This window comes from Martes martes (assembly GCF_963455335.1).
Source record: "Martes martes genome assembly, chromosome: 12".
NCBI classification, from domain to species: domain Eukaryota; kingdom Metazoa; phylum Chordata; class Mammalia; order Carnivora; family Mustelidae; genus Martes; species Martes martes.
The window spans coordinates 43,677,294-43,695,462 of NC_137900.1; positions in this window are offsets into that span (position 1 = coordinate 43,677,294).

Below are 18,169 nucleotides of genomic sequence, written 5' to 3' on the forward strand. Positions count from 1 at the left end.
GTTACTTTCTGCTCCTGCATGGAATCAGACTGGTGCCATAGTTTGTAACGTCACTTAGAGATATTCTAGAGTACAGTCCAACCTAATAATCATAAAACTACAGTGTCATTCAATTTAAAACTTCCGCCTACCCTGTATCAAGCTTTTGCAGCAGGGAAAAAGAAAACAGCCTGTTTCTTTCCTCTTTCTCACTCTTCCTCCCAATCCTCTGTCACTAGCTACAGTTTGGAGACCATCATCGGATAGATATTGGAGGGTACAAGCTGGTAAGTCAGTCCTGGGGCTCTAATGCACAGTATAGTGAATATAAACAACAGTATTATATGACAATCATCCAATTTGCTGAGAGACTAGAACATAATTATTCCAACCACTAAAAAAATGATAATTATATAATGTGAATGAGGCACTAATTATCGACTGCTACAATGGCAATCATGTTATAATACATACGTGTATCAAACTAATGTGTTGTACACCTTCAGTTTATATGATATTATATTTTAAATACAATTCCATTAAAAATAAGTAAAAATTTAAAATTGGGGGACCTTCCAGGGTTGGAATAACAGGAATAAAGGACACAAAAGCTCTTATTTGACTAGAACGTGTGCCCTTATTGTGTGAGAGAAGCAGCTGATCCTTCCTTTCACAGGGGGCCTTTGCAGTTCTGTGGAAATTTCTACAGGTGTGGGTTTTAATTGTTCTCATCCCCATATTGGGGACGCAGTAGTGGTAGGGACCCTTCACCTCTTGGAAAATGTCTGAGTGTCCCATCAACGACAACCTACAATCAGTTCTATCATGAAGGCCTCATCTAATGGTGTCTGAGAAATACACACTTGTCCCTAAGGTCAGAAGATGCTCAGCTTGGGGTGCCAGTCAGTTAAACGTCTGCCTTCATCTCAAGTCATGGTCCTAGGGTCCTGGCATCAAGACCCATGTCTGGATCACTGGTCAGTGGGGAACCTGTTTCTCCCTCTCCCTCTGACCCTCCCCCTGCTTGTGCAATCTCTCTCTCTTTTTCAAATAAATACATAAAATCTTTAAAAAGAAGCAGCAGCAGCAGCCCAGCTTGCTCCCCCAGTGAAACCTTCCAGGCTTCCTTTCTGCTCAGTCCCCAGCCAGGCTTCACCTAGACCTCTCTCAGCATATGCAGACACAAATTGCAATGCCTCCAAGCTCCGGTGGATGCCTATCACTCCTTTGCTGGAATAAAGAGAAGACACAGTCTCCAGCTGCCTATTCTCTTCTGCAGAGCAGGGTAGAGGGAGAACTGCACAGGACACAACAACATTCTCCTCCAATCAGCTTGCTCTTACTACTCCAGTGACCACTAATGAATTCTTAGCCTTCACTTGTATCACCTTGAAGTGGGTAATAATCCAAGATCACGGGGCATATTTGGGAACTTGCTCCCTTTGCATGCGCATGCAGGGTTTGTCTAGTCTCTGCCTTGCTCATAAGTGTGCCTTTGACTCACAGTGTTTCATAGGACTTTGGGGCTTCCCGAAAGGAAAGACAACAAGAAGTATCACATTCAGTGTCTTTTAGGTACTTGTTAGTTATCTATCGACAATAATCTGGAAGGATACAGAAGAAACAGGTAACACTGTTTGCCTCTGGAGGCTCCTGGGTGGCTCAGTTGATTAAGGGTCTGCCTTAAGCTCAGGTCATGATTCCAGGGTCATGGGACGGAGCCTCGCCTGGGGCTCCCTGCTCAGCGGTGAGTCTGCTTCTCCCTCTCACTCTGCCTCCTGCCCCTGCTCGAGCTCTCTCTCAAATAAGTAAGTAAAATCTTTAAAATAAATAAATAACCAACTTATCAGAACACACCTATTTCTCAATACATTTTCATTCAACATTCACAGAAGAAAAAATTTTATTGACATCCCCCAAGTATTTTTCAGGAAAAGTTTGGAGTGATACTCCAGATACAACTGGTAGAATATCAGAATCTCATTTGGATGCTTTTGAAAAGTCCACTGAGTGTCAACAACAGGGTCCTGCCTCAAAGATGTTGCTGAACCAGGGACATGACCTTCTGCTAAACTATTATTGTTTACAACGAGATTGTTTCATGAGATGGAGCATTTTCCAACCTAACAAAATTGTTTAACTGTGTTTTGATTACATTTTAAGAAATTTAGGGCAGCTGGAGTTGATTTTTAATGCATTATAATTTTTCCTCCCTTAATGTATTTACTAGAGCTTTGTCTCTTAATACTGCCAAAGAAGCATTAGGCTCTCTGTAAGTTTTATTTGACTTATTTGGCTTATTTGACTTGATTTGACTTATTTGACTAATGATTTGTCCCCAGACTCTGTAAAGTTAGATGTTAGCTTATAAACAGTTGATAAGTTGCAAACAAGTTCTGTCCAGAAAAAAAAGGGTTTTCCCAAAGGTTAAGGTTTTACTGTCCTAGAGTATCTTAAGCGGTTTTGTATTCGACTTACCAACCTCATTTTATATTCTTTCTTTCAATGGCTATAGAAACATATGTTTCTCTTACACTCCTCTGAACCATTGTTGCTCTCCTACTGGCTCCCTTTTTAACGAATTAGATACCTCTCTTTTTTTTAAGATTTTATTTATTTAATTGACAGAGAGAGAGATCACAAGTAGGCAGAGAGAGAGAGAGAGAGAGAGAGAGAGAAAAGCAGGCTCCCTGCTGAGCAGAGAGCCCGATGTGGGGCTCCATGCCAGGACCTTGGGATCATGACCTGAGCCGAAGGCAGAGGCTTAACCCACTGAGCTACCCAGGAGCCCCTAGATACTTCTTTTTTAAGCAAATGCTCTCCATATGTTTGTATGAGTCTGAAAATTCTAAAATTATAATTTACATGTTGGATGAAGATATTAGAGAATCACAATCATATCATTACGTTGATATAAAATGATGGATGCAAATGTATGTGTAAAAAGAAATATTTGAAATAATTTTATGAAAATGGTAACATTCATGGTTTCCTGTGAGTGGCAAGGGTGCAGTGGTTTGTTTTTTTTTTTTTAACTTTCTTTTTCATGCATTCCTCTATTATTTACATTATTTTACAATGAATTTGTATGTCTTAAAATAAGAAAAAATGATAACATAATTCATCCCCATTAATCACGATAGTTGGATTTGATAAAGTTGACAAACAGCAAATTAGCAAATACTGAACCATTGCTCCTGGAACAGCGTTCCTTTCATGCAAGCTCTGACCACACATTTTTGTCAACTGATTCAACAATATGTTAGTGTTTCATATGTGTTTCTGTTCAAAGACATGTATTTATTTAATATACATTATTAACATTATTTTGATTCACGACCAATAGCACTATAAGGTATGCTTAAACAAAGCATATCCACAGGTGTATTTTCTCTGGAAGGCACATCACAGTCTTCTTGCACTTAGGAACTAGATAGCAGTTCAGCACTATGTTTGGGGACCGTTTTAAGCAGTAAGTTCAATAACAAAAATACAAAAAAAACATGTCACTAAATGGACTATAGAAAGGCTAGTAGCTTCCAGCAGGAGATCGGAACAAGAAAGCAGAACATTGCCTTGTTTGACGTCTCCCGGGAACGTGAGCATTGGATGACTCAAACGTTCCACTGCTTTGCACGTCATGCTTTAGAACACATACCATTAAAAGTCTAATTTTAGAATGTTAGAAAGTTAAAAACCTGACTCTAATACAAACATACCATGAACACATACTCAAAACCTATTCCGTTCATCAACAAGGGAAACAACAGAAGAGTACTGCTGGTTCAAAAGAGCATAGGAGAGGGGTGCCTGGTTGACTCAGTGGGTTAAAGCCTCTGCCTTCTGCTCAGGTCATGATCCCAGGGTCCTGGGATCGAGCCCCGCATCGGGCTCTCTGCTCAGCGGGAAGCCTGCCTCCCTCTCTCTCTCTGCCTGCCTCTCTGCCTACTTGTGATCTCTGTCTGTCAAATAATTAATAAAATCTTAAAAAAAAAAAAAAAGCATAGGAGAGACCTCAAAAACTACCATGAGTATTGATTCAGGGGTTAGAAATAATCAAAATACCAAACCCACAAATAATGCAGATTGACCAAAGAGCAATTTTCACCATTTGAAACTACAATACAAACATTTTTTTTTTTAACTCACCTATGTAAGTTTGTCTCAGGTAGTGGCCTCTGAGTTTTAGAAGACAGGAGTCATTCCTTATTCACCACTAAACCCCCAACAGCTCCCTGAGTCCCTATAGCATGTACTTAATAAATGTCCTTTTCTCACCATCACCACATCTCTGAATGACAAACTCAAGGGCATACAGAGATTGATCTTCAATCTATAATGAAGTTCTGTTGTTCAGCGATCACCAGGTGGAAACAGGAACGACTAGAGGAGACACCTGTCATTGTTTTTAGCTAGCCAGCATGTAAAACTCTGATGGGTTCAGATAGGGTTTCACCTATCAGGCAAAGTTTACCTCCTACTTAAAGAAGCTAAAATGCCAGTGACTTGCATTCCCAACCTCCTCTGGAATGAGGATGCTATCGATTACAAGTGCCCAACACAGGCATTGCATTTGAAGCCGGTACATGAACCAGCAGCAGCATCCTTCAGAATCCATCTTGGAGAGGGGCAGTGACTGTGGGAGCTGCTAGAAGCCATTTCCAGAACCAGCTGTAGCAACAATCCTAGTGGAGGTGGTCGGTGCCTATCCAGTGTCACTAGCACTAGCAACAGCAGGGTGCAGTGTCTGTGCATGGTGGACCCTGCACCGTGGCATGAAAATGGGCATTGTTTTTGGTCGTAGACCAGGAGACTCTGTGCAGAGTGTGGATCCCGATACAGGGCTCAATCTCAGGACTGCGAGATCATGAACTGAGCCGAAGCCCAGAGTCAGATGCTTCACTGATGGAGCCACCCAGGCGCCCCATCCACAGCTTTAGCAGGTGCAAAAATTACAGCAGATTACATAATATGGAGAGTTTACTACTTTCTGACAAAAGGTCAAGGTTGGAGGGTAGTCCAGCAAGTGTGAGAGACACAGATCCTCAAGGTCACTTAGGGGTCCAGCTTCCTTCTATTTTGTTCTTCCCCCCTAGTCCATGGACAAAGCGGGACTGGCACTATCAAACACATTTCAGCCTGCTGGATGGGAACAGGAGGCCGAGAGCAAAGAATAACTTCTATGTATCTGCCTTACAATTGTACACATCAGTTCTCACTTCTCATTAGTCACAACTGAGTCACATACCAGAGAAAATGGAAGATGTAATCCCTAGCTGGGCAAAACTAAGAGAGTTGTGTAACTAGAAGGATGAAGTTGGGAATTAATATGGGGTGATTATATATTTATATTCCACAAAGAATGGCTAACATTTGGTGAGCAGGAACAATGCGCCAGGCACATCCCTTAACATTGTCTGATCTACTCTATGTGGTAGATTCTGTTTTGATTTCCACTTGACAGATAAGGAAACAAGCTTAAAGACATGTGATAGGGAATGTGGTTCCCACCTTTATAGCCATTCTCCCCTTCCTCCTTAGCAAGAGAAAATCCAGTTTTTAGTTGTGCATAAGTACCTCAAAATAGAGATTTACATTTCTCAGACTCATTTTCTCCAACTGTGACAATGTTAATATTAAGGTATATCCAATAATATGTACACATTAGCATTGTAAGGGTACTTCTGAAAACTTTCTTAAAAGGTTGTTGACCTTTACCTTTTGCTCCTTCCTCCTTGCAAGTTGCTGGGATATAGGTATAATCGCTGGAACTCAAGCAACTCTCTTGTATTGTGAGTTTGCACACTAACAATGTTGGACTAGCACAATAGAGACAACTTAAGTTCCCAGTGACCATGCCACCGTATCAGCTCTCTACTACCTATGTCTGGATTTCCTTTAAAGAAAAAAATCTCTGTCTTGTTTAAAGCACTGCTTGGATTTTTCTGTTGCTTGGAGATGAATGCTAACAAATTTAAGAGGCAGCTTGCCCCAAATCACTCACCTACTGATAAGACTGGAAATGAAACAGTGCCAGAGTCCTTAACCACTACACTCTTTTTACTGGGCTATGCCTATATTATATCCAGGATCTGGGAGACTAGTGCCCACTCAGAACTTGGTAGGAGCAGTGTTTTCTCCATTTTAGGCTCCAGGGACCTTCTTATTTTTCTCAAGGCAGAAGACAGAGGATTCATCTTTCCTCCTCCTCCTCATTTTCCCAAACTTCCACTCTTAGTGGTTTTTTTCCCTTCCTTTTTTTAATCTAAACTAATATAAAGGAATGTCATCAGACTCCAAATTAATAGACTGCTTTTCACTCCAAAGCCAATGAGGATTCACTTAGAGATATGATTTATCAATTAATTAAATATGGACAGTGAAAAGTTGATGAAACAATGAAGAAGATGATTATAGGCTCATTTTTTCTCATCTTATTTTTATTCTGTTTTCTGTTATACAGTTTTGTCTCAAACCCAAGTATACCTATACCTAAAATCCACTTAACCTACAATCAACTCAAATGTGTGTTTCTCAGTGGTTCTCATTTTTTTTACTGATCATTTTTTAAACATACATAAAAACAAAAAAAAATTAAAAATCTACATAAAAACAAAGCTTAATTAGAAGATAAGAGAAGGTGCTCAATTACAAAAACTGAAATTGAAGGATTATTTTTGGAGCAGAAAATCAGTTTTAGTAAATTTTTTTTGTTTTGGGTTTTTTTATTTGTTTTAGTTTTAGTTAAATTTTATGTTTTTGTCTCCCATAAAATTGATAGATACCATCTTTCAGATACCTTTAGTATAAAATAGAACTAAAAACCTCTTAATCTTGTCCTGCTGCCCTAAGTAGAAAACTTAAAGAAAGTGCCTATCACATAAAATCCTTTTTTTTTTTAAGATTTTATTTATTTATTTGATAGGCAGAGATCACAAGTAGGCAGAGAGGCGGGCAGAAAAAGAGAGAGGGGGGGAAGCAGGCTCCCTGCTGAGCAGATAGCCCGATGCTGGGCTCGATCCCAGGACCCTGGGCTCAATCCCAGGACCCTGGGATCAGGACCTGAGCTGAAGGCAGAGGCTTTAACCCACTGAGCCACCCAGGCGCCCCATCACATAAAATTCTTAAAGCCAATCTCTCTGACCTGATCTTGAATGAAAAGTGTAAAATTTTATACTAGAGAGCCTAGCTCTACTATAATCTCCTCTTTATGAATTTTTAGTGTAGCATTCTGCAGCCAGTGGAGGGAAGGTATATATGAATTATTTTTGAAGCTTCTGCTATATCAAACAACTGATATTTCAAACAGAAAAGAAAACTAAGGTATCTACTAGGCCTGACTTCCCCAGATGAAATTGAAAGTCCTGAGAATTTTCTCCTCTTCCCCATCACAGAGCTCTTTGTGTGCTTCAAGGCCCTGTTAGATTTCTTACAGGTCATGACCACACTGCCTCTCCCAAACTCTGGGACTTTTCTTAACTCATGATTTATTCCACCACATTTCTTCATTCGACAAACACCTACTGTGGCTTACCTTGAGCAAGGCACCATGCTAAACCTGTAGATGTAAGAAGGAACTTAAATTAGGACAATTCACTCACTATTGACTAATAATAAAAAATGATACAGGACAAAGCTACCTTCTGTGGCCCTGAAAGGTATAAAGATTTAGCAAAAGAGGAATTAGGGGTACAAAACTAGAAATATGAAATTAGGTATGAATATTTAGAATGAGAAAGTAAATAATTTAAAGCGCTAGAGGCATGGAGATTCAGATCCCCATCTTCTGACATCTCTTTGGACAATTTATCAGAAATGCTTTCACAGAAATGCTTCCTGGTTGCAGCTGGCTTCGCCACACTTGGAAATACCCTGCAACTCCCAGCACCCACAGTGACCTGATCAAGCGAGGAACCCAGAAGTTTAAATCTCATTAGCTTCATGGTATTAACAGTTAATGTGCCTCTGGTTACACAGACCTTGTAAATTCTCCAAAGGTCAATTCAGAGTATCAAAGGAGCTTGAGGAGGACTGGCTTTGCTCTAACTGGTGAAGACTTCCAAGAGCAGTTAATGCTGAAGAAAACCCAACAAAGAGAAGAGTAAAAAAATGGAAGAGGAACTAGAATTTCAGCCTCGTTGAGAATTTGGGAGTTTATCACGCACCACCCCAATCCCATTTTGAAACTATCTTAATTGCTATCTTCCTCCCGGTTTTGTTTTTCCTATGATGTTAAAGATGGCATATGGTCTTTCTTTCATGTTTTAAATTCAATGCTTCCAAGTGGTTTTTAATCTTTTCTGTTGAAGGTCCACTCTTAAAGTCCAAAAGATTAAAACTGAACATCATTAATATCCAGATTGAAAAAAAAAAAAGTACATCTAATGGTAAAATTCTAGTTAGGGCATGCTCTAGCCGACAGAGACGAACACGCTCTCATAAGAGGGAATTTGTTACGGATGAAGTCCATACTGCGGTGGAGACAGAGGTCCTGGTAGAGGCACTCTACTCCTTATGATAATTTGCTCCTCATTCTCTTTCTTCCCTGGGAACTATAGGATCCCATATTTCCCCTGGCCCCACCCCAAAAATTGTCAGGACACTCTTCTCATCCCATGCTGTCTTCTCTCTGGAGAATCTTCTTCCCTGGGAACTATAGGATCCCATATTTCCCCTGGCCCCACCCCAAAAATTGTCAGGACACTCTTCTCATCCCATGCGGTCTTCTCTCTGGAGAATCTTATCCAATGCACATGTAAAGTCTCATCTAAGTATAGAATTCCCAGGTCAGCTTCTCCAGCCTGACCTCTACCCCGGTTCCAAATCCAAGTTTTGTCAGCCAGCTTGACATCTCCTCCCACACTTCTCAGGGCATGTCAAACCCCTCCCAAATGGCTATAACATTCAAGAGTCATTGTTGACTCATTACTGCCCCACAATCCCACTTTTTTTTTTTTTTTTTAAAGAGGAGAGAGTATGCGGGATGGGCAGAGGGAGAGGGAGAATCTTAAGTAGGCTCCATGCCTAGCATGAAGCCTGATGCAGGGCTTGATCTCACAACCCTGGGATCATGACCTGAGTGGAAATCAAAACTCAAATGCTTACCTGACTGAGCCACCCAGGCACCCCACCCCTCACAATCCAACATTTAATCAGTCACCAAGTCGTATAATTTCATCTTCGTAATGCCTCTTCTCTCCACCCACCTGAATCTGTGTAGTCACATCCCGTCATTTCTATCTTTAATTTTTAGCTGATCTCACTCAGTCCAGTTCCTTGGCTCATCAGTGGATCCTTCACATCAGAGGCAGTTTGGCACAGGATAAGCAGCCAGATTCCAACATGGGTTCAAAAAGAATCTCAGATCCCCTACTTTGTGACTCCTAGCAAGTCACATAATACAACTAAACTTCAATGTCTTCATATAGAAAATGAAGGCAATTATAAGTCATACAGATGTTCTAAGGAGTGTAAAAATAATCTACATTACATACCTAGTACATATTCTTAGTACATTTTACCTATGATTATAATAATTCTTATCAAAGTTGTGATCTAAAAATAAAAGGCTGGTCATGTGCTAGAATTACTAGAACAAATTATATCTAGGTCTTGTCTTTGGGGTATGTGGGAGACTGCTTCTTGTTCACCTTCCAGTTAATGGGGCCATGTGACTAGCTCTAGCAAATGGGCCAAAATATAGAAAATTAGACATTTTGATGTGTCTGTCTGTGGAACCACAGAACAGAGCCCTGCACCACTTTGCAATGGACACATAGTGGGAGCAATCCAGATTTGGGGGACTCAGGGGTGGTTAATATCTGCCAACAGCCTAGCCCACTGTATCCTGACTAATATAAGACACCACATTTCGCACTGCTCAAACCTGAAGATGAGGGGTACCTGGGTGGCTCAGTCGCTTAAGCATCTGCCTTTGGCTCAGGTTGTGATCAGGGCATTCTGGGATGGAGGCTCCCATCAGGCTCCCTGCTCAGCAGAGAGTTTGCTTCTCTCTCTCCCTCTGCCCTTCCCCCACCCCACTTGTGCTTTCTCTCTCCCTCTCTCAAATAAATAAAATCTTTTTTTAAGATTTTATTTATTTATTTGAGAGAGAGAGAGCAAGAGACAGAGATAACAAAAGGGTGCTGGGATTTCCAAATACATCTACTGTGTATTTTGTTCTCTACAAGCTGGGAAGAGAGGGAGAAGCAGGGGGTCATAATGTGAGCCAAAGGCAGACACTTAACTGACTGAGCCACCCAGGCAGCCCATAAATAAAATCTTACCAAAAAAAAAAAAAAAAAAGAAAGAAAGAAAGAAAAAGAAAGAATGAAAGAAAAGAAAAGAAAAACAAAAAACAAAACCTTATGATGGACCACCAGACAGCAAAAGTTCTAATTATTTGGGGATAAAATAATGTCTATAGTTTCAGCTTATTTTTTGAAGTTCTTATCTCTGTATATATTGACTTGAAAGTGATAAAAAATGAGGCTAGCTTAAACAAAACAGGAAATTTCTTAACCTACATGAGTTGCAAGTCCAAGAATGGATTAATCACAGCATGTGCTGGATACAGAGGCTCAAGCTAGTTTTGAAGTAAGACCAGTTAGTCTTACTTTTTCTAGCTCATCTCTGGTTTGGTTTGGTTTGGTTTCTGGTATGTTTGTGTGAACAACATTTCCTAGCAGTCTCCTCTTTTTTGGAAAAATCACTGCCAGCAGTTCTAGTATCAGATTAGATTGAGGACCCCTGAGCCACATGCCAGGACTCCACCTGCCACCCAGTTCTCTCTTAGTAACTTCCCCCATAAAGAAGGATTATCTCAATAGTTCTGTCAAGTCTTAGCATTCACTGTAATTGGACCAGATTGAGTCACATACCCGACACATACCCAAAACCAGTGATGGGAACCAGAGGAATACATTATTCTGATTCGCTGCTCTACATGGTCTACTGAGCCCTCATTCTGGCAGGGGGTAGAGAAGTAGGGAAGACACTTATGGATGGAGACAGGGAAGTGGCGTTTCTCCAGAGAAATCGAGGAAGTGCTACCGAAAGAAGAGTGAATTGACACGGAAGGGGAAAAAAATAACACTATCACTATGGACATTAATATAATCCATACAGAAATTTTAGAGAAATATGTAGCCAGTTAAGGAAATTTATGAAGAAGATAAGATGAGATAAAAACCTATACACCAGGGACGCCTGCTGGGCTCAGTTGGGTAGGCATCCGCCTCTTGATTTTGGCTCAGGTCATGATCTTGAGGTCATGATCTCAGGGTCATGAGATCAAGCCCTGCATCTACCTCCACACTCAGCTGGGAGTCTGCTTGAGGATTTTCTTTCTCCCTCTCCCTCTACCCCTCCCCCTGCTCTAAAATAAGTAAATCTTAAAAAACAAAACAAAACAAAACAAAAACCTACATGCCTTACGGTGAAAGCACCATCTTTCTTCTGAGTGCATTGTAAGTTTCAAAATAGTAGCTTTCAGATTTGTACCATTCCCATTACCCACCATGGCTGTGTGTGGTAGGCTTCTTAAATTAATCAAAACTTTGCAACTTTAGATTGCTTTTACATTATTCATGTTAGTAAATGCAAAAAAGAAAGTGCAATACTGTATATCGTTTTCTTTCCTTTCCTGTTCTTGAGGGGGTGTGTGTGTGTGTGTGTGTGTGCAGATAATTTACGTGCATGTTTACGTTTTTTTGTTTGTTTTTGCTTCATGTATCAAAGCTTTGGAGACTTGCTAACTTGGAAGATGGGATGAAATTCCCACATCAACCATTTTACCTTCCACATCTCTTCCCCCAAGTGGGCTGTTCATCTGGAGAATTTCTGGATTCAGCAATTCGAGTGAAACAGTAACAGACACAAAGTAATGTGTGAAGAGAAACAACCTTGGCAGATTGAATCTGCCTCTTCCTGTGATTGGGACCTCTGGAGAAACTGGGGTGGGACACTGATTGTTGGCTCCTCCACAATTTGCAGAAGGAAGACAAGGGGTTTTGCTGGTAAAACCTTCTAGGTTGCAAGCACCTCAAGGACTTGGAATGCATTTTATCCATGTCTGGTTCAACAGCTCCCAGCAGTATGAAGGATTAAAGGATGACGAACTCTGCCCCCAGATTGTTTGTAGTAATCTAGTGGAAACATAAAACTGGTATATGAATAACCAAAATACAGTCCAGAGAGTAACCTACTGACAAAAGGACACTGGGATTTCAAAGGAGGTGGCAATTCTGTCCAGCTGAACGGACAAGAAACCTACCAAGGAAGTAGCTTTACGAGAAGGAGAGGAGGGAGGGGCAGAGCTGGGAGCAGGAAATGAGAAAAGCTGGTTAAAGAAGGCAAAAAGGTGACATTCTTTATCTTAATCACTAGCACCAGGATAGGAGAGAACATTCCTTGTTGGGAAAAGCGCTTCTGTAAGCTACTAGACTAAGGGTGAGAACTGAGGTTCATGGATGACTGCAGGGCCCGAGCAAATATCCTGATCCCTGCACTATGCTGGGTAAGACTCTTGACACATAGCCAGGTTGGGGGACTAATTCCCTGAGCCATACACCCTCCCCTATTATGCTGGAATTCCCTAAGCATTTTGGGAAATGGCAAGGAGTTCAGAGGGGCTAAGATGTTGGGATTGCCCAAATTTGCCATGGAAGACAGCCTAAAAATATAAGTTGGGGTCATAACCTAAAGTCCAAAGTGCTGTCATAAGAATTTTAGTTTATTCTTTTTTTTTTTAATTTTATTTATTTATTTGAGAGAGAGAGAGAGACAGAGCATGAGACGGGAGGGTCAGAGAAAGAAGCCGACTCACCGCTGAGCAGGAAGCCCAATGTGGGACTCGATTCGGGGACTCCAGGATCGTGACCTGAGCCAAAGGCGGACGCTTAACCAACTGAGCCACCCAGGTGCCCAGAATTTTAGTTTATTCTGATGTACTCAGACCATTCTGATAGCCGGAGACCATGGTTCTTTTCAGTAATTCTCCCACTATCCACTTTTTTTTTTAAGATTATTTATTTATCAGAGAGAAAGAGAGAGAGAGAGATAGCAGAGCATGTGAGAGAGAACATGAGTGTGGGGAGAGGGGCAGAAGGAGAGGGAAACGCAGACTATCCGCTGAACAGGGCTCCATCCAAGGACCCTGGGATCATGACTTGAGCCAAAAGCAGATGCTTAACTGAATGAGCCACCCAGGCACCACCCCCCTTTTTAAAAGAGAGATCCTATGTGCGCTTTACTCAGTTTCCCTCAATGGTAAAATTTTACAAAACTAGAGTATAGGAATACCTGGGTGGCTCAGTTGGTTAAGCAACTGCCTTGGGCTTGGGTCATGATCCTAGAGTTTCGGGATCAAGTCCTGCATCAGGCTCCCTGCTCAGCAGGGACTCTGCTTCTCCCTCCCCTTCTGCCTGCTGCTCCCTCTGCTTGTGCTTGCCTTCACTCTCTCTCAAATAAATATATTTAAAAACAAAAACAAAACTAGATTATAGAACCCCATCCAGGTTATTGGCATTGGTGAAATTCACCGATCTTCTCCAGATGTCCTTTATTTCATTTGTCCTCACGTATGTCCGTGCATTTTGTTCTCTGCAGTGTTGTTGGCATGTGTAGGTTTGTGGGTCCACCACGACAGTTAGCTGAGCAGTCAGTCCCAACACCACAGAGATCCCTTGTGTTGTCCTTTGATAACTACACCCACCTCCCTCCCATCCCCCATCGCCCCCAACCCTCATCCTTAACCCCAGGCAACCAATAATCTGTCATCCATTTCTAAAATTTTGTCATTTCGGGTGCCTGGGTGGCTCAGTCGGTTAAGCATCTGTCTTCGGCTCGGGTCATGATCCTGTCTTGCATGGGGCTCCCTGCTCAGCGGGGAGCCTGCTTCTACCTCTCCTCCCTGCTCATGCGCGCTCTCTCTCTCTCAAATAAATAAATAAAATCTTTAAAAAATAAATAAAATTTTTCATTTCAAAAATGTTATATGAGTGGGATTATACAGTATGTAATTTTGGAGTATTGGCTTTTTCCATTCAACATAATGTTCTCATGACTCACCCAAGTTGTTGCTTGTATGGATCGATTGTTCTATTGTTGCTAAGCAGTACCCCAGGGGATATGTGAACTACAGTTTGTTTAACCACTCATCTGGTGAAGGACCTCCAGTTTGGGCGATTACAAATAAAGCCGCTATGGCCATTCACGTACAGGTTTTTGTATGAACATCAGTTATCGTTTCTCTGGGTTACAGGCCTGAGAGCGCAATTGTTGGGTCATACGGTAATGGGATGTTTAGTTTTATAAGAAACTGCAGCTGTTGCCATTTGACATCACCATGGGTAATATATGCGTGACCCAGTTGTTTCAAACCCTCACCAACGTTTAAGTGGTGTCACCATGTTTTAGTTCAGCCATTCTGACCAGTACGTACCGTTAAAAAGAAAACCACAGACCCAAAATGCTGTCACTTAGGTTAAGGCCCCACCCAGGTCAATAAACCAACTTAACATCCTCCCTAACTACAGTTTTAATCCCGCAGGAATGTAACCTTTAACCAGTCAACATGGCAATTTCCTGGTCAACACTAGGAAATATACTGAGAGGCCCTTTGGAAGGGCGACCTTGCCTCAACCAATGGCTTCTTTGCTAATAATTTCTTTTTCCCCACTCCAACTCTACCTTTAAAAACCTGTCTTTTTCTGTAGCCCTTTGGAACTCCCTTTTATTTGCAAGAGGAGATATTGCCTGATTTGTATATCAATATAACTAATTCGATCTCTAAAATTTATTCAGATGAATTTTTGCTCTTGAACACTAATCATAACTCACTGTACTGTTTACTTGCATTCTCCAAATGCTGGTGGTGTTGAACATCTTTTCATGGGTCTGTTCGCCCTCTAGATATTGTATTCGGTGAAATGTCTATTCATGCCTTTGTGCCTTTCCTAATTGGGTTGTTTCTATCTTTGCTCTTGGGTTCTAAGAGTATCCTAGACACTGACTTTTGTTGGGTATGTGATTTGCATATAGTTTTTCCCTTTCTATAGCCTGTCTCTTCACCTTCTTCACATGGGTGCTCACAGAACTCAACTTTTCATTTTGATAAATTCATATTGATCAGTTTTTCCTCTCATGAATCATCTAAGAAAACTGTCTAGTCTTAGGTCGCGAAATTTTTTTCCTATTTTTTTCCCAGAGTTTTGTAGTTTTATATTTCAGTTCATGACCCATTTTAATTTTTGTATTAGATCAACGTTTGTTTGGGTAGAGTTTCATTTTTTGGCTCTGGATATCCCGTAGCTTAAAACCCAGTTTTGAAAAGGCTATACTTTCTCTACTGAATTGCTTTGCATCTTTTTTTAAAAAATTTTATTTATTTATTTGAGAGACAGAGAGAGACAGATCATGAGCAGGGGGGAAGGGTAGAGAAGAAACAGACTCCCTGCTGAGCAGGGAGCTGATCCCAGGACCCTGGGGTCATGACCTGAGCCGGAGAGAAACGCTTAAACTACTGAGCCACCAAGGCACCCAATTTTGCACCTTTCAAATATCATTTGTGTGGGTCTATTTCTGGGTTCTGTGTCTTGTTGCATTGATTTGTATGTCTATCCGGCACCAAAACCACATTGTTGCAGATACATCGTAAGCCTTAAGAAGAGTGATTCCTCCTCCATAATCTGTCAAGACTGTTTTGGCTGGGGCGCCTGGGTGGCTCAGTGGGTTAAAACGTCTGCCTTTGGCTCGGCCGTGATCCCAGGGTCCTGGGATCGAGCCCTACATTGGGCTTTCTGCTCAGCAGGGAGCCTGCTTCCTTCTCTCTCTCTCTCTCTCTCTGTCTGCCTACTTGTGATCTCTGTCTGTCAAATAAATAAACAAAATCTTAAAAAAAAAAATGTTTTGCCTATTTGAGGGACTATGATTTTCCACAAATTTGGGGATAATCTCCACTCTATTGCCAAAAAGCTTGCTAGGATTTTGACAGGAATTGCATTAACCCTATAGATAATTTGAGAAAAACTGACATTTTTACCATGTTGATACTTCCAACCCAAAACACAGTATGTCTCTCCATTTTTTAATCAGCATTTTGTAATTTTCAGCATATAGAACTTATACATGTTTCGATAAGTATATACCTAAGTATTTCATTTTCTTTGGAGCAATCATCAATGGTTTTGCATTTTTAATATCCATTTCTGCATTTTCATCCTTAGTATATAGAAATGCTCTGAGTGTTGTGTTTTGATCACTTATTAGTTCTAGGAGTCTTTTGTAGAATCCTTGGGATTTATTTTCTTTCTTTCTTTCTTTCTTTCTTTCTTTCTTTCTTTCTTTTTCTTTCTTTTTAAGATTTTATATATCCATTTGTCAGAGAGAATGAGAGTGCACAAGAAGGAGGAGCAGGCTCCCTAATGAGCAAGGAAACCCTCACGGGATGGGATCTCAAGTCCCCAAGATCATGACCTGAGCCAAAGGCAGGAGCTTAACCGACTGAGCCGCCCAGGAGTACCTGGAATTTTCTACAAAGAGGATCACATTATATGCAAATAGAGACAGGCTTATTTCTTCTTTTCAATCCTATATGCCTTTTATTTGTTTTTCTTGCTTATAGCAGTGGCTAGAACTTCCAGTACGATGTGGAATAAGAGTGGTGAGGGCTGGCATATTGCTTTGTTCCCAATCTTATATATTTTTTTAAGATTTTATTTATTTGTTAGAGAGAGAGTGCATGAGGGGGAATGACAGGCAGAGGGAGACACTCCCTGCTGAGCAAGGAGCCCAATGTGAGACTGGATCCTAGGACCCTAAGATCATGACCTGAGCTGAAGACAGACACTTGACCGACTGAGCCACCCAGGCGTCCTGTTCTCAATCTTAGAAGGAAAGTGTTCAGCCTTTCACCATGAAATATGATCTTAGCTGTAGGCTCTTTGTAGATGCTCTTTATCAGTTTGAGGTAATTCCCCTTCATGACTAATTTGTTGAGACTTTTCACCCGGAATAGATTTTCAATGTTATCAGATACTTTTCCTGTATCAGCTGATATGATCATATGATTTTCTTCTCTTTAGCTTGTTGATACGATAGATTACATTGATTGATTTTGAATACAGAACCAGCTTTGCATTCCTGGAATAGATCCCATTTGGCTAGGGTGCGTAATTCTTTTTCTCCATTGTTGGCCCACACACTTTTGAATTCCATATTCCAAGATGTCATCCTTCTTGCTTCCCTTGCCCTTTCATACATTACCGTTACCCATTACCCCATTACCCATTACCATTAGCCATGTCCCATTACCATGACTTTTACCTCCATTTCAACTACTTCCCTGCCGGCTAAAGTCCCTGCTCTCTTGCTTGTTCTATTTCAACAGCCTCCTAATTGGTCCCCCTGCTTTAACTTTTGCTTCCTTCCACCGTTTTCTGCAAAGCAGTCAAGGATATGCTCATAACATAAATCTAATTTTGATGCCTCTTTTCTTAAAATCCTTCAAGGGCTTCACACCAGTTTTTTGGTTTTTGGTTTTTGGTGGGTTTTTTTTTAAGATTTATTTACTTATTTGAGACAGAGAGAGAGAGAGAGAACAGGGCAGGGGAGGGGCAGAGGGAGAGAAAGGGAGAGTCCCAAGCAGAGCTGGATGCAGGGCTCGATCTTATGACTCTGAGATCATGACCTGAGCTGAAATCAACAGTTACTTAACTCACTGAGCCACCCAAGTGCCATGCTTCATACCACTTCTTAGGTTAAAACCCCGCATCTTGAATGTGGCCTCTCTACTCTGGTCTCTCTTTAATTCATAAAGCCTATTCCAAACCACTCTCTGTGCCTCAGAACATGAGTCTTCTCTATTCCCCCTGACTCGTCTGCCTTGGGGCCTTTGCATATGTTACACCACAAGCCCCTTCCCCCATTCTTTGTTACTATGACTCTTACACTGACAAACCACTTTTCCAGGAAAATCCTCTTGGCCCCTCTAGCTTCATCAGGTCCCTGTTATACCTCCTTTGTGCCCTTTTTCATTTGGAGCATTTGTTACAGTTTCTAGATATATATTTGTTTATATAATTATTTCATTACTGTTAGTCACTCCTGAGACTGTAAACACTGCATGAAGGCAGGGACTGTAATTGTTTTGTTCAACAAACATACTTTTTGAATTAATACATGAAATCAA